Source organism: Chlorocebus sabaeus, chromosome 23 (genome assembly GCF_047675955.1).
Source record: "Chlorocebus sabaeus isolate Y175 chromosome 23, mChlSab1.0.hap1, whole genome shotgun sequence".
NCBI lineage: Eukaryota > Metazoa > Chordata > Mammalia > Primates > Cercopithecidae > Chlorocebus > Chlorocebus sabaeus.
Window position 1 is genome coordinate 10,177,314 of NC_132926.1, and position 25,138 is coordinate 10,202,451.

Genomic DNA, 25,138 nt, shown 5'->3' on the forward strand with positions numbered 1-25,138 from the left:
AAGCTGTTCTCCTACGTAACCACAGTACCATTATCACTGCTAAGAAGGATTAATTATTATATCTTCATGTCCTCTGAGATCGGGTCCATAGTCCAGATCCCTTAATTGTCCTCAAAATGTCTTTTATGGCCGAGCACGGTGGCTGACGCCTGTAATCCCAGCACTTTGGGAGGCCGAGGCGGGCGGATCACAAGGTCAGGAGATCGAGACCATCCTGGCTAACACAGTGAAACCCCGTCTCTACTAAAAATACGAAAAATTAGCCAGGCGTGTTGGTGGACGCCTGTAGTCCCAGCTACTCGGGAGGCTGAGACAGGAGAATGGCATGAACCCGGGAGGCGGAGCTTGCAGTGAGCCGAGATCGCGCCACTGCACTCCAGCCTGGGCGACAGAGCGAGACTCTCAAAAAAAAAAAAAACTTTTATAACTGGGATTTTTCCCCCAATCAGATCTTATCAACATTTAGACATTGCGTTTGTCACTTCAGTCTTTTAAAATCCAGAACTACTACTCCTCTTCGTCCCTATGACATTTTCTTTTTTTAAGATGGGGTCTCACTCTGTTGCCCAGGCTGGAGTGCAGTGGCATAATCTCGGTTCACTGCAACCTCTGCTTCCCGGGTTCAAGCAATTCTTCTGCCTCAGCCTCCCAAGTAGCTGGGGAATACAGGCGCACCGCCACGCCCGGCTAATTTTTGTATTTTTTGGTGGAGACGAGGTTTTACCATGTTGGTCAGGCTGGTCTTGAACTCCTGACCTCAAGTGGTCTGCCGTGCCCGACCGACATTGATTTTTTGAAGAGTCTTGTAGAATGTACCACAATCTGGATTTGTCTGAATGTGGCCTTGTATCATTTGATGTGTGCTCTAGCCTCTGTTTTCCCTGGAAATTAGGTAGATTTAATTCTACAGAGGATGGTTTAACTGTTTTCCAGGCTACAGTAGATCCACACTCTTCCCACTTCTCTTTTTCTATGTTCCAACTAGGATAATCTTTCATTATTGACCAACTCTGAGCCTTTTTCTCATTTTTCTACCCATAAATAATCTTGCCATTTTCTGAACTTCCTTAATATTGTTCTTATAGTACTTATCCTCCCCACTCTATTTAAAAAAAAAAAAATTCTATCATGGCTGTTTTTATACATTACTTATCTTCACACAATGTAAGCTGCATTGGACCTGGGGCAGAGTACTGGTTCTCTCGTAATGCTTTAGGCTCAATTATCATTTGTGTGGAACACATCTTTGACTTTTTAATGGCATTGGAAAGAAAATATGCCCTTAATAGAAGGCTTTCTTAGTTCTAGAACAGGAGCTTTGTTAAATCAGACCATATAGTATAATGAAAAGATCTGGGAGTCAGAAGAACCCTTGAGTGCTAGTTCCTCTCATCTTCCATTTCTTTATGACCTTAAACAAGTCAATTGACTTCCCAGCTTTCATTTTTAAGTATGGTAGATGAAATCAGTAGATTCAGACATTAACATGGAATCTTCTTTTTTTAAAATCTGACATTGAACACTAACATATCAGCCTCACTATTTGATTTCTTTATATTTTATTTTGATGGTATGGAATCAGTAAAGTCCTGGTACACAAAAAAATTTTTAAACCTGATTTAGAGTCTCATAAAGTTCTGTAGGAGATTTTAAGTTTGAATCACCAACATCATCAGCTGTACTCAGAAGTTAAACACATCATGTCAAGCAGTGTTATGATTTAAGTTATATTTTCTCTGAGTATTTTTGTTTACTTTATGTTGACGAGGGCATATACTTAGCAGATGCATCTGAGCTTGCTGTGACATTTAGTGGAACCTAGACATCCATGTACTGTGTTAATGTGCTCACTTGTACAGTTTTACAGGACTGGATGTATACACCATGCAGACCTGTGGTTTTCCCAGTCAGTAACACATTTGCAGGAAGTTTCCTAAATTTCATATATGCGTAAAGATGACAAGAGAAACTTCATTCCAGTGCCTTTATAATCATTTTGACCTGGTGGCATAAGCTAATGTGTCTCATGATGGTCTTCACATTAGAAACTTAACATTTGTGGAACTTCTTATTGTAGTTCTTAAAAATAGCAAAAATGTGTTTTACAGAGTAATCTCAGTTATGTTTATGGATCTCTGAAGCAAGTGTTTCTTTTGTTCTCTTGGGTTCTTTGGAACCAGTTTTTAAAGTCATATGGTAAGATCCTAGGGAAAATCTTTTTTTTAAAGAGAGGCTCTCACTCTGTTACCTAGTGGAGTGCAGTGGTGTGATCAAAGTTCACTGCAGTCTCAGGTTCCTGGGCGGTCAAGCAATCTCCTGCCTCATTCAGCTTCTAGGATAGCTAGGATTATAGGTGCACACCACTGCACCTGGCTTTTTTCTAAAATTTCTAAGTTTTTTTGTATAGATGGTGTCTTACTTTTTGCCCAGGCTGATCTTGAGGTCCTGACTTCAAGTGATCTGCCCTGCCTGGGTCTCCCAAAGTGTTAGGATCACAGGCATGAGCTACTGCAGCCGGCCAGCTTTTGGCTACTTGATGTACTGTAAGTGAAGTTGTTTGTTTATGATGTGAACCTTACCTCTTAGCCCATTTGAAGCTGGAAATGCGACTTAGCACTATTAGGCCTGCTCTCCCTATCTGTCACCTGACATCACTTTTCTCCTTTCTCTCTTGGGCATAAAACAGTGCATCCCTTTGCCTCCAGTTGGAGCAGACTTATATTATGTTTAGCCATAGGAAATTCAGACGGGAAGTACTGCATGGAAAAGGGGCCAGTGGATGAGGTGTGTTTGACAGTTTGGCTGTGGCTTGTGAAGTAGGAACCAGAATAGATGGCATATTAAGAAGGACCTGGTAGTAAAGTCTGGTGTCTGCTCTGCTGTTGTTTTAAAAATCTGACTGTTGCTTATGAAGAATGGATTAGATTCAGATGAAACAAGTGGGATGCTGATACAATCTTTACGTCTAGTGACTCACGCACAGCTTCTTCCCATTTTAGGGCTTTCATGCTGTTCCCTTTACTTGGAATCTAAACAATGTGTGGTGCTGGGCACGGTGGCTCACACCTGTAATCCCAGCACTTTGGGAGGCTGAGGTGGGTGGATCACCTGAGGTCAGGAGTTCAAGACCAGCCTGGCTAACACGGTGAAACCCCATCTCTACTAAAAATAGAAAAATTAGCCGGGCATGGTGGTGCATGCCTGTGATCCCAGCTACTCAGGAGGCTGAGGCAGGAGAATCACTTGAACCTGGGAGACAGAGGTTGCGGAGCCGAGATCTTGCGACTGCACTCCAGCCGCCTGGGTGACAGAGCAAGACTCTCTCAAAAAAAAAAAAAAAGTGGTGTTTTTTATTATAGTTCTTAAAACTAGCATGCCCCTCCCATTTGCTTTAAAAAATTGCTTTTAGAAATTATTTCTTTTCTTATATGCTTCCCATCTTCCCCCAGAATATTGTAAGCACTGTGAGGGCAAGGATTTTGTCTGATTTGTTCTTTAATATATCCCTGGTATCTGGTATAGTGCCTAGTACATCTGCAATAAATAGTTGTTGCTTGAGTAAATAAGTGAAATAATGAATAGACAGTTGTGGCTCTTTTATCATTTGGAGAATGAAAAGTTTGCTACTTGGCTTTAATTATTTCATTTGGGTTTTGGGTGAAATTATTTTATTACTGACTGGTTCCTTAGTTGTACAGAAGCCTATTATCTTTAGAGAGACTCTTCACAGTAATTAACTCAGATAGATTCTTATTTGCCTGGTGAAAGGAGGCAGTGATCTAATTTGCTTGTTAAGAGCTTCCTACTTATTTTGTGTTTGTGTATTTTATTCTGTCATCCTTAGCAAACCTAGTGGTGACCTGACTTGCTTTGGAGGTGAACAGAGGGTTAATTGCATGTATAGCCTATTCAGCCCAGTGGAATTAGGTTGCCCTTGGGCTGATCTGTACTTACGTTGAATGAAGCAGAAATTCAGGCTTCATGTGCAGCCTATACTGAGTACTGTATAAATAGGAAGTAATGACAACAACTTTTAAGAATTCTCTGAATTTTTTTTATTTGGTTTTTTTTTTGGGTTTTTTTTTTTTTTTTTTTTTTTTTTTTTGAGATGGGGTCCCCCTCTATCTTCCAGTACAGTGGCGCAACCACAACTGATTGCAACCTTGACCTCCTGGGCTCAAGTCATCTTCTCACCTTAGCCTTCTGAGTGGCTAGGACTCTAGGCGCATGCCACTATGCCTGGTTAATTGTTTTATTTTTTGTAGAAATGGGGGTCTCACCATGCCCAGGTTGGTTTCAAACTCCTGGGCTCAGGTGATCCTCTTGTCTTAGCCTCCCAGAGTGCTGGGATTACAGGCATGAGCCACCATGTGTGCCCAGCCCCTTGGGTTATTTTTTTAAATTTTTAAATTTTTTTCTTTTTTGAGACAGAGTCTTGCTCTGTCTCCCAGGCTGGAGTTCTGTGGCGCTATCTCGGCTCACTGCAACCTCTGCTTCCTGGGTGCAAGTGATTCTCCTGCCTCAGCCTCCCAAGTAGCTGGGATTACAGGCGTGTGCCACCACGCCTGGCTATTTTTTAATATTTTTAGTAGAGACGGGGTTTCACCATTAGCCAGGCTGGTCTTGAACTCCTGACCTCAAGTGATCCACTTGCCTCAGCCTCCCAAAGTGCTGGGATTACAGGTGTGAGCCACCGCACCTGGCCGGGTTGCTTTATTTTAAGCAGACATTTTAGAGGATGTTGGAGGAGGAGGAGGAGAAGAATCTGAGGACAAGTTATTGCTGGTACTGATTTTTAGAATACTTGTCGAGGCTGCAGTGAGCCGTAATTGAGCCACTGCATTTCAGCCTGGATGATGGTAAGACCCTGTTTCAAAAAAAAAAAAGTAAATAAAATACTAAAGACTAATTTTATTTCAGGGGTCAGGCTTATTCATCCTTGGCCGGGTGCGGTGGCTCAAGCCTGTAATCCCAACACTTTGGGAGGCCGAGACCATCCTGGCTAACACGGTGAAACCCCATCTCTACTAAAAAATACAAAAAAACTAGCCGGGCGAGGTGGCGGGCGCCTGTAGTCCCAGCTACCTGGGAGGCTGAGGCAGGAGAATGGGGTAAACCCGGGAGGCGGAGCTTGCCGTGAGCTGAGATCATGCCACTGCACTCCAGCCTGGGCGACAGAGACTCCGTCTCAAAAAAAATAAATAAATAAAAAAGAATTATTCATCCTTTATCTTTTTATTTGAAACCACATTTCACCATATAAAAATTAGAGCCCAGGTGTGTTGTTGCGCACCTGTAGTCTCAGCTACTCTGGAGGCTGAGGCGGGAGGAGTGCTTGAGCCCAATCTGGCAAGGTTCCATCTCAAAAAAATTACACACATGTGTGTGCATTGCATCTTGGGGAGAATTTATTACTCAAGTTTTTATAACTTTATATAACATACAATTTAAACTTTATAACATGTTTATGCCTTTATAATACATGCTTTGTATTATGAGATGTTTAGTAATACAGATATACTTCACAACTTTCGTCCTTATTTTTATTTACAAAAGTCTCCCTTCCCAACTCTTGTTATTTTCACAACAAATGTACCCTGAATACACCTAGAGACATACTTGAACTTGTATGTATCTCAACAGTGATTTAATAAACAATGGGTACATAATAAAATACCAGTTGAGGCCGGGTACTGTGGCTCACATCTGTAATCTTAGCACTTTGGGAGGCCAAGGTAAGCAGATTGCTTGAGCTCAGGAGTTCAAGACCAGCCTGGGCAAGATGGCGAAACCCTGCCTGTACAAAAAAATTAACTGGGTGTGGTGGTGTGCACCTGTAGTCTCAGCTGCTTGGGGGGCTGAGGTGGGAGGACCGCTGAAGCCTGGAGGTGGTGGCTGCAGTGAGCCACCAAGATCGTACTACTGCACTCCACCCTAGGCAACAGAGACCCTGTCTCAAAAAAAAAACAAAACAAAAAAAACTAGTTGAATGCATATGAGTGTATCTTATTGAAGTTATTAATAGCTTTTCAGTTGTTTAAGTTTCACAAGTACAATTAACAGACATGAACTGTGATTGTTAATGACACTTTTTTTTGAGGAGTCTCACCCTGTCATGTGGGCTGGAGTGCAGTGGCGTGATCTTGGCCTACTGCAACCTCCGCCTCCTAGGTTCAAGCGATTCTTCTACCTCAGCCTCCCAAGTAGCTGGGACTACAGGCACATGCCACCATGCCCGGCTAATTTTTTTTGTATTTTTAGTAGAGATGGGGTTTCACCTTGTTGGTCTAGAATGCCTGACCTCAAGTGATCCATCCACCTCAACCTCCCAAAGTGCCAGGATTATAGACATGAGCCACCATGCCTGGCTGTTAATGATAGATTTTATTGTACATTTTTATTTTTGAAGAATCTTCATATACATTTTCTTGATTTTTCTTTTCTTTTTTGAGATGGATCTCTCTCTGTCACCCAGGCTGGAATGCACTGGCACGATCTTGGCTTGCTGCAACCTCTGCCTCCTGGGTTTAAGTGATTCTTCTCTCTCAGCTGCCCAAGTAGGTGGGATAGGTGTGTGCCACCATGACCAGCTAATTTTTTGCCTTTTTAGTAGAGATGGGGTTTCACCATGTTGGCCAGGCTGGTTTCAAACTCTTCACCTCACATGATCCACCTGCCTCAGCCTCCCAAAGTGCTGGGATTACAGGTGTGAGCTACCGCTCCCGGCCACATTTTCTTGATTCTTAAAAAGACCCACTGACTTTGATGAAGACTGATATTAATATTGACATCTTATAGTGGAGGAAACTGAGGCACAGGGCCTCAGTTCTGATTTTGATCTGAAAGAGAAAAAGAGTAGCCAAAACTGTAAGCTTTGTCTTCTGTTGTCTGGTTCAGTATTCTCTCTACAGATGGTGGGGGTTTTTGGTTGGCTTTTCTTTCCTTGCAGTAGAAGTGTATGTGAGTGAGGCCGGGTGTGGTGGTTCATGCTTGTAATTCCAGCACTCTGGGAGGCAGAAGCAGGCGGATCACTGGAGGCCAGGAGTTTGAGACCAGCCTGGCCAATATGGCGAAACCCATCTCTGTTAAAAATACAAAAATTAGCTGGATGTGGAGGCGCATGCCTGTAATCCCAGCTACTAGGGAGGCTAAGGCATGGGAATCACTTGAATCTGGAAAGCGGAGCTTGCAGTGAGCTGAGATTGTGCCACTGCACTCCAGCCTGGGCAACAGAGTGAGACTCTGTCTCAAAAAAAAAGAAAAAAGAAAAGAAAAAAAGTGTATGTGATTGTTTTCCTTCATGACAGTAAACACAGTTATTATCTAACTGGATCATGTAGAAAAAGGCATAATCCTTGTGCCCCTTTAGTTGGTTGTATTCTTTCTCATTATCTTTGCCTTTTATCCCAGGCTGAATGTTTTCAGCTTAAAACTCCATTCAAACTTGACTTGAATTTAGCAGTTGAAACTGTGTGGGGAAAGAAGTTTCCTTGAGCTCCTTGAGGTACAAGAAAGGAAGGCATTATTTAATCTGTAGAAAGATTAAGAAAATTTTTCTAGGCCTGTGCTCTTCAATCACTTAGTGGAGTATTGGAAAATCTATCTCAGTTATAAAGTGGTGCTTGTTCCAAGGGGTAAGTTGAAGGAGATTACATGAAAGTGTTCTCTCTGCACTTAGAGTATCAGCATATGGTCATTTGGGATCACCTTCTAGTTTTATAGTTGATAAAGGCAGCAGAGACATTCTTGCTTCCTAAAGTATCTTACTTAGAAGTAGATGAGGGGGAGCCTACAGTGGTCCTGTAATACAGAGTTTCGTTATCATAGCTTGTGCTTTTTCTGATAGTCACCCATTTTTGTATTGGGCAGTTACCTGGATAATCATTTAAACTTGATGGTGATTCAAGAGCTTTTAAGGCTTTGATCATTATTGTGTTGCTAAACATTAACACATAGGGCCTGTGGAACAGACCCTGGCTTTCACTGCTCTGGGTTTGTGATGGCTGCATCATGTCACAGAGATGCTCTTCCTAAATGAATCAGACTAGTTCATATTCTCTTTAAATTCTCTTAATTTTGAAGTTGAAAGTTGAGATGTGCCGCAACATATAACAAGTAGGGCACAGTGAAAAGGAACTTTGGAAACAATGAAATGATACCCAGTACTTCTGGAATGAACATCGAGTGAGACACTTAATCTGTAACAAGAGCTCTGAGAATGGGAAGAATTGCTTCTCTGTTATTGAATGAAATGACATGTAATAGTCTTGGAAGCAAGGAGACCATCTTTCTGCATTGTATCAGTTGTAGGGTAGGAATAGGTTATTGTGGGTGTTTGTATTTTTGTTTTTTGTATTTTAATATTAAATTTGCTGACTAGAACTTATGATATACCCTGCATAAGACAAGCACGTAAGTGAAAAAAATAACTTTTTTTTCTGTAACAAGCAATCCTTAAACATTTTAAGAAGGGAATAATGAGTAGGAACAGAACTTATGCTTCAGTGGTAAAGACAGGTTTTTCAGCGGGGACAAGGATGAATACTAAAAGTCTTATCTGTAGGAAGTTTCACAATTGCTCGAAGAGGGAGGAAAGAAGTTTTCAGATAAAACATTAAGAGAGAATAAAGAAAATTATGATGTATTAATAGAATAAAATTCAGTTTCCACCAAGAAATAGTTCTGATTTAATAAAAAGTAGGAAGTATAAAATACATTGGCAGGTTATTGTTGCAGCAGTATCTCAGGGAAATATAAAATTTTAACGAATAATGATGATTAATGATCATTATTTGTCTTTGCATTTACTCTTTTTTTTTTTTTTTTGTGAGGGGATGGGGGCGGGAGGCGGGACAGACAGAATCTTATAGTCATTTTTAAAGCTCTCAACAGGGCCGGGCGTGATGGCTCACTCCTGTAATCCCAGCACTTTGGGAGGCTGAGGCGGGCAGATCACGAGATCAGGAGTTCAAGACCAGCCTGGCCAAAATAGCGAAACCCCGTCTCTACTGAAAATACAAAAATTCACCAGGCACGGTGGTGGGCACCTGTAGTCCCAGCTACTGGGGAGGCTGAGGCAGGAGAATCACTTGAACCCAGGAGGTGGAGGTTGCAGTGAGCCAAGATGGCACCACTGCACTTCAGCCTGGGTGACATAACGGCCACTTTTAGAAACTTTTTGTGAAAAAAATCAGAAAAATATCAAAAAGTATATTTACCAGCCTGGACAACATAGCAAAACCACATCTCTACTAAAAAAAAAAAAAAAAAAAATTTGCTGGGCATGGTGGCATGCACCTGTAGTCCCAGCTACTTGGATAGGACTATCACTTGAGACTGCAGTGAGCCCTGATGGTGCCATTGAATTCCAGCCTAGGCAACAGAGTAAGACCCTGTCTCCAAAAAAAAAAAAAAAAGTGTAAAAAGTGTAAGAAAAAATAAACCACATTTATCCTTCCTCCTGACGTAAATATTTTTGTGTATACCCTTTCAGACTCAAGGTGTGTGTGTGTGTTGGGGGTGGGTGTTGGGAGTACATGTTCAGAGAAATGTAAAGTGCTTATTGAGGTTATCACAGCTATGACTAGAGTGGCTTTTACTGGTGTTCTGGTTTGGGAATGTAACAGGCATGTCATTGTTAGCTTTTCATTATAGGATGGATTCTCAGTAATTTTTTGACCTTGCTATCCTTTTCTTTTTTTTCCTGTTTTGAGACAGAGTTTCGCTTTTATTGCCCAGGCTGGAATGCAGTGGTGCGATCTTGGCTCACTGCAACCTTCGCCTCCTGTGTTCAAGCGATTCTCCTGCCTTGGCCTCCCAAGTAGCTGGGATTACAGGCACCCGCCACCAGCCTGGCTAATTTTTGTATTTTCAGTAGAGATGGGGTTCACCATGTTGGCCAGGCTGGTCTCAAACTCCTGACCTCAGGTAATCCGTCCGCCTCGGCCTCCCAAAGTGCTGTGATTGCAGGCATGAGCCACTGCGCCCAGCTCCTTGCTATCTGTCTAAAGAATTCAACCCTGACCCTCCCACCCTGGATCCCAGCCTCTACTTACCCCTCCATCCCCGGGAGGCTTGCAGAGTGAGCAGCGCTGGCATCACGTGACTGCCTGGAGTTGGTGACAGGAGCCAGAGGGGAGCCGTGAGTAGCCGGGCCCAAGCCGGAGCGCAGGGAGAGCGCCCGCTGCACACCTGCCCGTCCTTGTCTCCTACCGCTGCCGCCAAAGCCGCCCGGACTGGAACTGTGACATTACTGCGCTTGGGAGGCTCCAGGCAGCCCGGATCTGGCCTTTATTTCTTGTCAGCGGTGTCCCTGACCGTACCTCTCAAAGCCAAACACCAGAGCACCCTAGAAGGTTTAAAAGAATGCTCATGTTTGACCCAGTTCCTGTTAAGAGGCCCATGGACCCTGTCCAGTGTGTTACTCATCTAATTATATGGAATCCATAAAGCCCAACAAGTATGGGGTCATCTACTCCACACAATTGTCTGATAAGTTCTTTCAGACCCTTGAAGGCCTGTCGCACGGAATACAGATGGAGCCAGTGAACCTCACTGTGAGCAAGTGGAGTTCACTTCTTTCGGCTGGGAATTTGCACTCCTCTCTGAAGTTCCCATCCTCACACCAGGGAGCATCGCCTGGGTTGAGCATGCCTTCTTCCAGCCCACTGATGAAAAAATACTCGCCCCCCTTCTCCAGACTGACAGCCCTTCGACATGCCACTGTCCATGCTGTGGGTGATGGCAGCTGCCCTCTCGTGGCACAGAATATGGAGCCTGGGATCCTGCTGGTCATCCAGCCCGTGGTGGTGCAGCCCATCCCCTTTGTGTACACGAGTCACCTCCAGCAGCCTTTCGTGGCCTCATGGTCTCCTTGAGGAGGAGTAGGAAGAGGTCTTCTATGGAGGAGACGGAAAATTCTAGTAGTAGCCTACCTGTAATTGAATCATAAGAAAATCCTGTATCACAGAAAAAAATTAAAATAGAACCTGGGATCGAACCACAGAGAACAGATTATCCTGAAGAAATGTCACCCCCCCCTTAATGAACTCAGTGTCCCCCTGCAAGCATTGTTGCAAGAAAATCACCCTTTGGTCATCGTGCAACCTGGGAAGAGACCTGTACCTGTGGAATTCCTGGATACACAAAGGAAGTGGAGGATACGCAGATGTGATTACAATGGATGCAATAAAATGTACACTGAAAGCTCCCACTTGAAAGCACACAGAAGACCACACACAGAAAAACCTACAAATGTACATGGGAGGGATGCACATGGACATTTGCTCCGTCTGATGAACTAAAAAGACATTAGGAAAACATATTGGAATAAAACCTTTACAGTGTCCAGACTGTAACCGCAGCTTTTCCTGATCTGACCATCTTGCCTTCCATAGGAAATGCCACCTGGAGGCAGTGGCTCACGCCTGTAATCCCAACACTTTGGGAGGCCAAGGCTGGTGGATCAGAGGTCAGGAGTTCGACACCAGCCTGACCAACATGGTGAAACCCTGTCTCTACTAAAAATACAAAAATTAACTGGGTGTGGTGGTGCTCGCCTGTAATCCCAGCTACTTGGGAGGCTGAGGCAGGAGAATCTCTTGAACCTGGGAGGCGGAGGTTGCAGTGAGCCAAGATTGCACCACTGCACTCCAGCCTGGGCGACAGAGCGGGACTCCGTCTCAAAAGTAAAAGAAAAAAGGAAACGCCACATGCTAGTTTGAATGCCTCTGTGTCCTGCCTCCCATTATCTAAAACGTTTTAATTTGATTCAGTCGGTCTGAATCTCTGAATTTATAACATCCAAAATTTCCATATGGTCAGTAAATGTTCTCTAATCCTCCCTCTCCTTACCATGGGTCAGACCTAAAGAATGTGAACGCTTTTTTTCCCCCTTGGGGCTGCTGAGCAAACCTTCTTATAGATACATCTGATGTAATAAGAACAAGGGAACATGTAAACTAACATAACCAATTGTCAGTTCTCCATGTATTCCTCAAAAGAATGTCAGGGTAAATTTATTAGAAATAATAATTAAGTTAAGAATTCATAGGGTTAGGGCTATGTGCAGTGTCTCATGCCTGTAATCCCAGCACTTTGGGAGGCTGAGACAGGCGGATCATGAGGTCAAGAGATCGTGGCCAAAAAGGTGAAACCTCATCTCTACTAAAAATACAAAAATTAGTTGGGCGTGGTGGTGCGTGCCTGTAATCCCAGCTACTTGGGAGGCTGAGGCAGGAGAATTGCTTGAACTCAGGAGGTGGAGGTTGCAGTGAGCGGAGACAGCACCACCGCACTCCAACCTGGCAACAGAGTGAGACTCCATCTCAAAAAAAAAAAAAAGAAAGAAAGAAAAAGGCTGGGCATGGTGACTCACGCTTGTAAGCTCAGCACTGGGAGGCCAAGGCAGGCGGATCATGAGGTCAGGAGATCAAGACCAGGATCCTGGCTAACACAGTGAAACCCCGTCTCTACTAAAAATACAAAAAATTAGCTGGGCGTGGTGGCGGGCATCTGTAGTCCTAGCTACTCGGGAGGCTGAGGCAGGAGAATGGTGTGAACCCGGGAGGCGGAGCTTCCAGTGAGCTGAGATTGCGCCACTGCACTCCAGCCTGGGTGACAGAGCGAGACTCTTGTCTCAAAAAAAAAAAAAAAAAAAAAGGAATTCATAAGATTGATATTGACAATATCAATTTTGTCAATTGATTTGAGAGATTTATATCTCAGGACTTAATTTGAGGAAATACAGTATTAGAGCAAAAGGAATACCCAGCTAGTAATGGGCAAGTTTCTCAAAGCTTTTATGAGCATAGTTTGCAAGAATATAGTATTTCTTTCTTACTCTTTCTGAACATTGCACTTAAGCTAAAAATAAAGCTTAGAATTTTGTAGTGATGGTAGTCATAGATAAAAATTTAAAAATAGTAAATGGCCAGGCACAGTGGCTCACACCTGTAATCCCAGCACTTTGGGATCCTGAGGTAGGAGGGTCACTGGAGCCCAGGTGTTTGAGGCTGCACTGAGCGCCACTGCCCTCAGTGGTGCCACTGCACTCCAGCCTGGGTGATAGAATGAGACCTTATCTCGAAAAACAGAACAGAAAAGTATTAAGTGACATCTAAGATATTTCTGTCTTTACCCATGAATCTAACCCCAAGAGAATAGTTTCTAGTAGTTTTTCTCTGTTTGCGTCAAAATATTTTTCTTTATAACTGGATAGAATTTAACATTTTAGTCTCAGTTTTGCTTTATTGATTTCATAGCAAAATCTTGCACAAGCTAACGTACCAATATGTTTTATGGTCCTGTTGAACCTACTTTTTGATTCTTGTCCATTCTTTAAAGCAAGAGGGCTTTGACTGCAAAAACCCATTGAAGGAGAAGGACTTGACAAATGAGTGCAACTTGAAGTAACGTATGTTTATACACATTTTTGTCAGGCTTTTAACATTAGAATTTTTCAAGCAGAAGAAACTTCAGGTTGAAGAGGGAGACCACCTTGAAGAAAGAGTCCTTTGTACTCCTAGTGTATTTCTTAGGAACCAATTAGCCCTTCCCTTGGCTGTGGTCTCAGGACAGGCAGCAATATGCTTCTGATAATTGATGTATGCTGCCTAGGAATTATTTTGTTTGGTCAACAAACAACTAAAGGTAAATGCCACCCTCCCTTTCTTGGCAGGGACTAGGTATGTACGTTCCCTATCATGTCTGGAGGCAGAGGGAGAGCGCTCCAGTGCCCTGGGCATCATGTCTTTGGTGCTGGTGGCTTCCTGTCTGCCATTTCTAACCTCAGGCACCAGGACGCAGAGGGGGGAAAAAAAGGACCAACTTGCTGTGCCATCCTAAGCATGGGTTCACATCTTTGAAATCTTATGGAGTCTTAAGACCTCTCAGATGGGTTGATAATGCAGTTTCACTCTGGGAGGGTAGGTGAAAATCCAGATCCATGTTAAACATTTTTTCAAGTAACTCCTAAAGCCAGGAGGCAGAATAGTCCTACTGGTTAAGAACGTGAACTTTGGAGTCAGTGTTGGTTTGAATCCCTGTTACACTGTTTAGTTCTATGATCTTTGAGAAATAGTTACTTCTTCTAATTCAGTGTAAATTTGTATGTTGTTTTCTTTGTGACAGGCACTGTTCTAATTGTTTGAGAAATATTACCTCATTAAGTCTCTGTAACAGTCCTATGAAACATATTATTGTCATCTCCCTCATCTTCCTCTCCATCCCACCTTTACCCCAGGTAATTGACCTCTTTATTTCCAAAGTCAAATATACCCTATACTTTAGGGACCATCTGTATTCTGAATTTTACTGTATTTTCACCAGTCAGTTTTATACTTTGAGATGTTTTGTGTTTCTCATTAACATCCTTTCTTTCAGCTTAAAGAATTACCTTTAGCATTTCTTGTAAGACAGGTCTGGTAATGAAGAACTCACTCAGCTTTTGTATGGGAAACCTTTTATCTTTCCTTCATTCTGAAGAACGACTTTGCTTGATATGGTATTCTTGGTTGCCATTTTTTTTTTCTTTCATCTGGCACTTTGAACATATCATCCCACTGTCTCTGGGCATGAAAGTTTCTGCTGAGTTATCTGCTGCTAGCCATATTGGAAGTCCCTTATATGTTGTTTGCTTCTTTTCTCTTGCTGCTTTCAGGATCCTCTCTTTGTCTCTGATTTTTTTTTTTTTTTTTTTTTTTTTTGACAGTTTGATTATAATGTCTTGGGGCAGTGTTTGGATTGAATATGATTGGACACTGTAGATTTTTCTCTGTGGAACTGTTTGATTATATTTCTGGCAGGAACCCTTCTTACCTCTAAATACTTTAGTGGCTATTTTCTAAGAATAAAGACTTTATCCCTCCCTCCCTCCCTCCCTCCCTTCCTCCCTTCCTTCCTTCCTTCCTCCCTCTTCTCTCTCTCTCTCTTTCTTTCTTTCTTTTTTTTTTTTTTTTTTTTTTGAGACAGAGTCTTGCTCTGTCGTCCAGGCTGGAATGCAGTGGTACGATCACAACTCACTGCAGCCTCAACCTCCCTGAGCTCAGGTGATCCTCCCACTTCAGCCTCCTGAGTAGCTGGTACTACAGGTGCATGCCACCGTGTCTGGCTAATTTTTTATTTTTTGTAGAGACAGGGTTTTACCATGTTGCCCAGGCTGGAAGGACGTTATCTTTGATAAGCACAATATAATTATCAAAATCAGGAAGATGGGTATTGACATAATGCTAATATCTACTGTATAGGCCTTATTCACAATTCACTGTTATCTCCATTAATAGTCAGAGTAGCCAGGATCATGCATTGTTTAGTTATGTCCCCTTAGTTTGCTTTGCTTGGGAACAGTTCCTGAGACTTTTTTGTCTTCTCATGATGTTGGCATTTTGAGGACAGGCCAGTTATTTTATACACGTCTATAAATTTGAATGTTTAGATTCCTCATTATTACACAGGAATATTACAGAAGTAAATTGTGTCCTTAGTGCAGCATATCAGGAGTCACAAAATGTCTGTTTTCCCATTGTTGGGGATGTTAACTTTAATCACATAGGACGACTGCCAAGTTTCTTCACTGTAAAGTTAACTTTTTCCTAATGCAAATGATAAGCATTTTATGGGAAAATTTGAGTTTATGTATTTTTTTTTTTTTTTTTTTTTTTTTGAGACGGAGTTTCACTCTTATTGCCCAGGCTGGAGTGCAGTAGCGCGATCTCAGCTCACTGCAACCTCCGCCTACCAGGTTCAAGCGATTCTTCTGCCTCAACCTCCCAAGTAGCTGGCATTACAGGTGCCCACCACCACACCCAGCTAATGTTTGTATTTTTGGTAGAGACGAGGTTTCACCACATTGGCCAGGCTGGTCTCGAACTCCTGAGGAGATCCACCAACCTTCGCCTCCTAAAGTGCTGGGATTACAGGTGAGAGCAACTGTGCCTGGCCTTGTTATGTATTTTGAGGCTCAAATTGTGCTATGTTAGTTAGAGGGAGCCCCTCCAAGCTGACCCCTGTAATATTTTGACATGCCTTCATTATTTGAGCACTTACTTGCTTTCTGCCATAACAAATGTCCCAAACTCATCTAATATTTTACTTGTCCATGACCTGAACTCAGCCAGGGATCTTTGGTTTCTTTTAATGGAGAACAATATTTTAAATCCATGATCTAGACTCTAAGTGATGTGCTCGGTACTACTGAAGTGTCATTGCCTCTAGGTTCTGTCAGTTGTAAGAGCTAGGACACGCGCACACACACATATATAACACATATCTACATGTGATTATATATTAAAAACTGGATTTTGGCGTGGTAGCTTATGCCTTTAATCCCAGCACTTTGGGAAGCCGAGATCACTTGGGGTTGAATCACTTGGAGTTTGAGACCAGCCTGGCCAACATGGTGAAACCCTGTCTCTACTAAAAATACAAAAATTATGGCCGGGCGTTGTGCCTCACACCTGTAATCCCAGCACTTTGGGAGGCCGAGGTGGGCAGATCACCTGAGGTGAGAGTTCAAGACCAGCCTGGCCAACATGGTGAAACCCCGTCTCTACTAAAAATATTAAAATTAGCTGGGTGTGGTGGTGCATGTCTGTAATCCCAGCTACTTGGGAGGCTGAGGCAGAAGAATCACTTGAACCCAGGAGGTAGAGGTTGTAGTGAGCCAAGATCGTGCCACTGCACTCCAGCTTGGACAACAGAGCAAGACTCTGTCTCCAAAAAAAAAAAAAAAAAAAAAGAGAAAACACAGTGGATTTCATACTAATATATCTAATTACAGCTTAACACTACACGCTTCTTTCTAACATCCTTTTGTCATTTTTATAACTCTCTTCCCTAGTAAAAACCTGGCTCCTGATTTCCACAGCATATTTTCTTAGATGTTCAACCCAAGAATACACACAGCTTTGGAACTGCTAATTCGTATCATTGTGAAAAACAAAACTGTATAAAGTTCAATCCTTGTTTTTAGTTCTTTTTTTCCTTGGACTGGGAGTAAAATAACTTGAAAATTTGAGTTAGGTCCACACCCTTTCAGTGTAGTTACAGTATTCACTTGAAATACAGTTAGGTTCATTTATTTCTATTTGTATTCCATTTTAGTTTCTCCCTCTTGGTAAATTTTTTTTTTATTTGTGTGAAATGTTAATATACTTCTGTTTATTCCTGGGACTTAGGATGCCTCATCAACCTTTACCTACTCAGGATGTATCTGTATAAATATATAGTGATTATACATAATTAGTTATAGATGTAGCATTTGTTATACAGTCTCATTACTTTATAGTTATACTATCATACACAATGACAAACTATGCTCTAAGATTTTGAATGTCTCAGAACTGCTTTGAGGTGAGGATAGTTATTTGCATTGTAGGTAGTGTGTTTCTATATTGATATATATATATTTTTTATATATTTAATTGATGTTTTTGTATATTATGTAGTTCTAACATGTCTAATATGTTTTGAGTTCTCAAAGAATAGTAACTTTTTCTTTCTTTCTTTGTTTCTTTTTTAAGATGGAGTTTCACTGTTGTTGCCCAGGCTGGAGTGCAGTGGCGTGATCTCAGCTCACTGCAACCTCTGCCTCCCAGGTTCAAGTGATTCTCCTGCCTCAGCCTCCTGAGTAGTTGGGATTACAGGCACATGCCCCAACGCCTAGCTAATTTTTATATTTTAGTAGAGACGAGGGTTTCACCATGTTGGCCAGGCTGGTTTTGAACTCCTGACTTCAGGTGATCCACCCACCTCGACCTCCCAAAGTGCTGGGATTACAGGCATGAGCCACTGCACCCGGCCAACATTTTTTTTTTTTTCTTTGCTTGATTGTGCAATGAAGCATACCTTTTGGCCTGGGTTGGTGGCTCAACGCCTGTAATCTCAGCACTTTGGGAGACCAAGATGGGCTGATCGCTTGCGGTCAAAACCAGCCTGGGCAACATGGCAAAACCCTATCTCTCCAAAAAGTAGAAAAACTAGCTGGGCTTGGTGGTACCTGCCTGTAATCCCAGCTAAAGGATATACATTTTAATTATGAAATTACTGCTTATAGGCCAGGCACTTCTGTTATGGATTTCTACCTTTTTTCCATGTAATCATAGAAGATAACTTTGTATGATTTCAGTCTTTTAAAGTTTATTGAGGCTTGTTTTGTGGTCTAACATATAGTCTATCCTAGAGAATTTCTATGTGTTTTTTAAGAAGAATGTGTATTCTGCTCCTTTCGGGTAGAATGTTCTTTATGTCAGTTAAGTCTAGTTGGTTTATAGTGTTCAAATCTCCTGTTTCCTTATCGCTATTCTGTCTAGATGTTTCATACATTATTGAAAGTAGGATATTGAGGTTTCCAAGTATTGTTTGTAGAACTGTATCTCCCTTCAATTCTGTGCTTGCTTCAAATATTCTGGGGTTTTGTTGTGTGTAATTGTTATGTCTTTCTGATGAATTGACTCTTTAATTATAAAACATCTCTTTTTATCTTTAGTAAAAATGTTTGTCGTAAAGTCTATTTTATTGTTTACAGATATAGCTACTGTAGTCCTCTTGTTTTTGGTGGTGGTGGTGGTTTTTTATTTGAGAAAGTGTTGCTCAGGTTGGAGTGCAGTGGTGTGATCATAGTTTTACTTTGACCTCCCGAGCTCAAGAGATCTTCCCACCTCGGCCTCCTAGAGTGCTGGGATTACAGGTGTGAGCCAGTGCACCCGTCCTATTTCTTCTGTAATTCTCTCAGTTTTTGCTTGATGTCTGTTATTAGGTACATACTTAATATTGCCATGTCTTCTTAGTGAATTTTCTTTTACTGTTATCATTTATTTCTGGAGCTGTTCCTAGGTTCTGAAGATTACTTTGTCTGGTACTAGTATAGCCACTTCAACTTTCTTTTGATTAGTATTTGCATGATGCTGTTTATCATCCTGTAATGCGAGTTATCATCCTTTTACTTCTACCTTCTCTGTGTTAACATACTTACAGGGATTTCTTGTAGATAGCATGTAGTCGAATCTTTAAAAATACAATCTCGGGCCGGATGCGGTGGCTCATGCCTGTAATCCCAGCACTTTGGGAGGCTAAGGCAAGTGGATCATGGGGTCAGGAGTTTGAGACCAGCCTGACCAACATGGTAAAATCCCGTCTCTACTAAAAATACAAAAGTTAGTAGGGTATGGTGGCACAATCCCAGCTACTCGGAAGGCTGAGACAGGAGAATGGCTTGAACCTGGAAGGCAGACGTTGCAGTGAGCCAAGATCGAGCCATTGCACTCCAGCCTGGGCAACAGAGCAAGACTGTCTCAAAAAAAAAAAAAAAAAGCAATCTCGGCTGGGCGTGGTGGCTCACACCTGTAATCCCAGCACTTTAGGAGGCCCAGGAGGGCGGATCACTTAAGGACAGGAGTTCAAGACCAGCCTGGCCAACATGGGGAAACCCTGTCTCTACTAAAAATACAAAAATTAGCCAGGCATGGTAGCGTGCGCCTGTAGTCCCAGCTTTTGGGAGGCTGAGGCAGGAGAACTGCTTGAACCTGGGAGGCGGAGGAGGCTGCAGTGAGCCAAGATCGCACCACTGCATTGCAGCCTGGGCAACAGAGTGAACTCCATCTCAACAACAAAAAAAAGGGAATCTCACAATGTGTTTCTTTTTAAAATTGGTTTGTTTAGACCATATAGTGACTGATATGATTGGATTTAGGTCTGACATTGTATTATGTGTTTTCTGTTTGTTCCCTCCGGTTTTTGTTCATTTGCTTTCTGTTTTCTGCCTTCATTTTGGATTGTTTAAATGTTTCTATTTTTTATTTTATTTATTGAGAAATGGAAAATAGATTTTCTATTTTTCATTTATAAAATTTATATTTAGCTCTTGATTAGCGTTTCAGTTTCTCTGCTAAAAACGTTCATTTGTTTCAAGAGAGTTCCCTTTCCTCTCCCACCCCACCATGGAACATGGTTATAATAACTGCTTTGAAGTCTTTGTCTGATAATTTCAACATCTGGATCATCTCAGATTTTCCATTTGCTGATTGTCTTTTCCTTTGAAAATTGGTCACATATTTCTGGCTCTTTCTGTGTTGAGTAATTTTGGATTACGTCCTGGACATTTTGAATATTATGTGAGAATCTGTTTCCTTATAAAAATCTGGAGAACTTTGATTTTGTTTTGTTTTAGCAGGCAATCAACCCTGCTAGGTTCAGCCGGCATGTTCTGCCCCTGCTTTTGTTGCTAGTGGTTCTGATGTCAATTCACTTTTCAAAGACTTTGCTTTGTGCACAGCACATGCACCATTTAGGTTACTGTGGGGCTAGAGTGGTGGTTTATATCAGATTCATTTCTTTTTCTTTTTTTTTTTTTTTTTTGAGTCAGTGTCTTACTGTGTCACCCAGGCTAGAGTGCAGTGGTGTGATCTCTGCTCACTGCAGCCTCCACCTCCAGGGTTCAAACGATTCTCCTGCCTCAGCTACCCAAGTAGCTGGGATTACAGGCATGCGCCACCACGCCCAGCTAATTTTTGTATTTTTAGTAGAGACGAGGTTTAACCATGTTGCCCAGGCTGGTCTTGAACTCCTGAGCTCAAGCAGTCCGCCCATCTTGGCCTCCCAAACAGAATTTATTTCCCAGAGAGCCATGGCTGTATTGTTTTGGTACTGTTCCATGCATGCACAGGTTAGAGGTGAACGTGGAACTTGGGTCAGTTCAAACACAGAATTTTAGGGTATTCTCTTCTTTAGCTGTCTGCTCTGCAATTTCCCCCATGATCTCCATTACCAAGGAGATCTTTTATCTGCCTTATGGCTAGAAAGACAAGCTTCTCTCAAGAGTTGTTACTGCCAGCACTGCCAGTTAGTTCCATGTAACCGGAACTGCCTTTGGGGTAAAGTGGCAGTAATAAAGTGGTAAAATGCAAAGGGAGAAAAACATTCTTCCCTCATATTCCACAGTACCCTTTCTCTTGGTTTGTCTAGAATAGAATTTCTTATTGAATTTTATGTGTCCACCCTACCACCAGTATTGCTAGGAACTTTTAAAAGACTACAAAACAGGCTGGGCCTGGTGGCTCATGCCTGTAATCCCAGCACTTTGGGAGGCCGAGGCAGGTGGATCACCTGAGGTCAGGAGTTCATAGACCAGCCTGGCCAACATGGTGAAACCCCATCTCTACTAAAAATACAAAAATTAGCCAGGCGTGGTGGCAGGTGCCTGTAATCCCAGCTACTCGGGAGGCTGAGGCAGGAGAATTGTTTGAACCTGGGAGGTGGAGGTTGCAGTGAGCCAAGATTGCGCCATTACACTCCATCCTGGGGCAATAGAGCAAGACTTCGTCTCAAAACAAAAAACAAAACAAACAACAAAAAAACAGATTTTCTTCCCTCACTTCCCAAGTTTTTGGGCTTAATCAGTGAGGGAGATAGGCTCTAGTGGGCTTATAACATCTTGACCTGCACCAAGTGTCCAGGGCATTTTAACACCAAAAACTGGGAGGGGCTGGGCACGGTGGCTCACACCTGTAATCCGTGTACTTTGGGAGGCTACTGTGGGCAGATCACCTGAGGTTGGGAGTTCAAGACCAGCCTGACCAACATGCAGAAACCCTGTCTCTACTAAAAATACAAAAAATTAGCTGGGCATGGTGGCGCATGCCTGTAATCCCAGCTGCTCAAGAGGCTGAGGCAGGAGAATTGCTTGAACCCGGGAGGCAAAGGTTGCAGTGAGACGAGATTACAAGAGATTACGACGCCACTGCACTCCAGCCTGGGCAACAAGAGTGAAACTCTGTCTCAAAAAAAAAAGGAGGGGGGAGGAAAGGGGAAACAGTCTTGCTATAAATTGATTTATCAAATAAAATTTAGCATTCTTTTAAAGTAACTGTTGCTGACTTAACAGGTTTTTGTTCCAAATAAGCACTACCCCGTAGATGAGGATATTTTTTCCATATATCCATTCAGTCGTTGAATTCTGACTGTAGAATGCATGTTCAAGGAGCCCAAGAATATGTAGGAAGATTAGGCATGGGCCTAAGTAGAACGTTGCAACTAGATGAATGTTTCCTTCATGCTGAAACCCAAGATGATGGTCTCCCTTTTTGAAACCAAGGAGGTAGCACTGTTGATCTCTGATTTGCCTTCAGAGTCATTCTTCCCATGTTTTGAAAAATAGTGCACATTTTCAGCTGTATAACTCTGTGGTCCTATCCTGTAAAAAGAGAAGTTTGTCAACCTGTCTTCTTTTTGACCCATCTGCATCTGCTCCACGTCACATTCCCAATGTTCCGTCTGGGGTGGCTCATTAAATCCATGATTCACACCCACACTAATCACCTTATCAAACGGTTGGTCTGCCACACCCTGGGTGTACTCTTCCAAATGCTTTCTCTTTTCTTTTCTTTCTTTTTTTTTTTTATAATATGGACAGGCTGAGAGTTTCCCAAATCTATGTTCTGGTTCCTTTTTCCTTAACATTTCTGCCTTTATTTCTTATTGCGTTTTACTATATGCAATCAGGAGGAGGCAAGCTGCTCCTTCAACACTTGGCATAGAAATGAACTCAGCTGAATAGTTTTGTTTTACCCTCCACAAAACACTAAGACATGAACAATTGAAAGACACAGACATGAACAATTGAAAGATACAAACATGAACAACTTGGCTGAATTGTTCAGCCAAGTTCTTTGCCACTTTATAACAAAGATGACCTTTCCTCCAATTTCCAATAACATGTTCCTTATTTCCATCTGAGACCTCATCAGAATGTCCTTTACCGTTCGTATTTTTATCAGTATTCTGTTCGTGTATTCTTCATAGGGAATACACACATGATTATGCGTATATTCTCTAAGAAGATTGAGGCTTTCTCTCCAGCTCTCATGTTTTCCTTCAGCGCCCTCACCAGAATTGCCTTTAAGAAGTCCCTTTATGGTGTTACTGGCTTTTTCTAACCTGTACCTTAAAACTCTTCCAGTCTCCATCCGTTAAGCAGACACTTCCACATTTTGAGGTATTTGTTACATCAGCACCCTACTTATTGGTACCAATATCTGCTTTAGCTTAGGCTGCCTAACAGAATTCCATTATCTGGGTGGCTTAAACAATGCAAATTCTTTGGGAGGCCAAGGTGGGTGGATCACCTGAGGTCTGGAGTTCCAGACCAGCCTGGCCAACATGGTGAAACCCCGTCTCTACTAAAAATACGAAAATTAGCCAGGCATGTTGGTGGGCGTCTGTAATCCCAGCTACTCAGGAGGCTGAGGCAGGAGAATCACTTGAACCCTGGAGGCAGAGGTTGCAGTGAGCTGAGATCACACCTTTGTACTCCAGCCTTGGTGACAAGAGCAAAACTCCCTCTCAAATAAATAAATAGATAAATAAATAAAAATAAAAAAATTGTTTCTAACAATTCTGGAGGCTGGAAAGTTTGAGTCAAGGTGCCAGCTGATTTGGTATCTGGTGGGGGCCTCCATCTTCCTGGTTTACATACAGTTATCTTCTTGCTGTGTCCTCACGTGGCGAGGTAAAACCATGTCTCCTCTCTAGTCTTAAAAGGTCACTAGTCCCATTCAGTGCCCCACCTCCAAATACTATCACATTGGGTATTAGATCTTTACCACACAAGTTTTGTGAGGACACACATGCAGTCTGTAGCCGTGTTGTGGAACTTCAATTATATAAACTACTTAGAAGAATCACCCTTTTACAACCCTATAGCTGTTTCAGGTAAGGATCATCAGTAGATACACTAAAGCATCATGGGTAACAGAATATTCAAGATGTCAGAGATCACCCCATGTACTGGTAATTGCCAAGGACAAATTATATCATAGGCTTGACATTCAGTTGCCTTAACCAAGTAGCCAAACTTCGCCTTCTCATGTGTGGCAACATAAAGAGTATGAGACATATTTGAGGAATTCTTACTCAAAATGTTTTACTTGACTCTAATAAAACTTCTAAACCTAACTTCCTATTTGTAGATTAATACAAAGGGTAAAGGAACAAGTTAAAATGTCTTCACACATTGCCATATCCCCTGGAGGGCAAAACCGTCCCCAGCTGAGAAACACTGGCCTACATCAAATGACGACACATAAGCCTTGATTGGAACTTGGTGTGGAAAACATTTTGGGACAATGGATAAATCTAAATAAGACTTTGTGATAGATGATATAATTTTTAAAAAATTTTTCTTAGGTATGACAACAATATTATAGTGTATTAATCTGACTGTTTGCCTTGCCATAAAGGAATACCTGAGACTGGGTAGTTTATAAAGAAAAGAGTTTTATTTGGCTCATGGTTCTACAGGCTGTACAGGAAGCATGGCACTGGCCTCTGTTCCTGTTGAGGGCCTCAGGGAGCTTACAATCATGGCGGAACAAAGGGGGAACCATTGTATCACATAGCAAGAGAGAAAAAGGGGAGGAAGTGCTGTATTCTTTTAAACAACCAGATCTCATGGGAAGGGCACCAAGCCATTCATGAGGGTCTTCCTCTGTTGCCCAGGCTAGAGTGCAGTAGCACCATCACAGCTCACTGCAGCCTTGACCTCCCAGACTCAAGTGATCCTCCTACCTCAGTCTCCAAGTAGCTGGGACTACGGGTATACACAACTACACCTGGCTAATTTTTGTATTTTTTGTAGAGACGAGGTTTTGCCATGGTGGCCAGGTTGGCTGGTTTCAAACTCCTGGGCTCAGGTGATCTTTGCATCTTGGCCTCCCAAAATGCTGGGATTAGAGGTATGAGCCAGCACACCCAGCCAGCCTTATACTTCTTTTCAAAAAGACTTTTTTATTTACCATAGTGAGAACAAGTGTCAGAAAAGCCTTATACTTTCAATTATAGAGGTTTTATAATACCCGGCCCTACCAGATACCAAACTATATTATACCATCTGCAATTATATATATAATCTAATTATATCTAATTGCAGACTTGATGTGTTATCTGCAACTAATATATGATCTGCAACTAGAACTAGTTTTATTTATATCTGGTCCTTAAACTTCTAGTTGTTTTATTCTGTCTCATTTTGCATCTAACACTGTTTCCAAATAGTGTTAAAAGTGGAGATAGTGGGCCTTTTTTTTTTTTTTTTTTTAAGCAGAATTTCGTTCTTGTCACCAAGCTGGAGTGCAATGGCATGATCTCA

General features: G+C 42.1%; 1 protein-coding gene, 1 non-coding gene and 1 pseudogene across 3 annotated transcripts in view; all 3 read left to right on the plus strand.

The window, feature by feature from the left end:
* Positions 1 to 25,138, plus strand: part of UBTD2 (ubiquitin domain containing 2) — a 71,778-nt gene that overhangs the window by 14,321 nt on the left and 32,319 nt on the right. The window lies entirely within an intron of this gene.
* On the plus strand, positions 9,303 to 14,653 carry LOC140709955 (Krueppel-like factor 3 pseudogene; annotated as a pseudogene).
* Positions 13,662 to 13,806, plus strand: LOC119618330 (small nucleolar RNA SNORA57). The gene has a single exon (XR_005234657.1). It is a non-coding gene; the product is annotated as a small nucleolar RNA SNORA57 (small nucleolar RNA).